The sequence below is a fragment of the Galeopterus variegatus genome, unplaced genomic scaffold (assembly GCF_000696425.1).
Source record: "Galeopterus variegatus unplaced genomic scaffold, G_variegatus-3.0.2 Scaffold6402, whole genome shotgun sequence".
In the NCBI taxonomy this organism is placed as follows: Eukaryota; Metazoa; Chordata; class Mammalia; order Dermoptera; family Cynocephalidae; genus Galeopterus; species Galeopterus variegatus.
Window position 1 is genome coordinate 17,879 of NW_007732513.1, and position 853 is coordinate 18,731.

Consider the following 853-nt stretch of genomic DNA (forward strand, 5'->3'; position numbering starts at 1 on the left):
TCCTAGTTCTGTGAGGTGAGTTATTCCATACCCCCTAAAATAAAAATGACTGTCAGACACACACACACACACACACACACACACACACACACACATACACACACACGAAAACATTTCTACCATCCACTTTTCTTCTTTCCCCTTCTCAAACTCCAATTCCCTCTTTAAAATGACTGTTGACGGCCACCTAAGTAAATACATAAATGAATTAAATGACTATTGTGAAGATCATGTAACAACGTAGGACAATGCTAGAGAAAAAAACGGTAAAAATGTTTACTATTGTGTTTTAAAAGATGAAGTAAAGGACTGGAAAAAAAAAATCCCAAATGCCAACAGCGATTATGTATGATCTAAAAAATTTTTTGCACTTCCAAAATGTTCATAACATACGTAGCTTTATTTTATTTCATTTACTTATTTTTTGCAGCTGGCTGGTAAGCGTAATATATGTAATTTTAAGAGAAGAATAATTTTTAAAACACAGCTCTGCAAACGGAATCCCACGGTTTTCAATGACCAACTGGTTCAGACTTAATCCGATTTGGGGCAGATGGAGCAGTTTTTGAAATGCCAGGCCTTTTGTTGGGAAAGGAAGAGATGCGCGGAGCAGGAAGGACTGTGGTTATTCCCTTGCAGTCTCTCAATCTGGTCGCACAACCTGAGTCCAATAGATGCAGTAAACGCCTTGTCCCAGCAACCGCCTCCCTATATGGCAAGGAAAGACTGGGCGAGGCAGACAGAACCCCAGAGGGCGAGGGCAAGGGTCCTGCCTGGCCCACTCCTGGCCAGCAGAGGGCGCGCGGGGCTCTGCGAGCCGCCTGGACCGATCAGGCCCCGCCCCTACCACCCA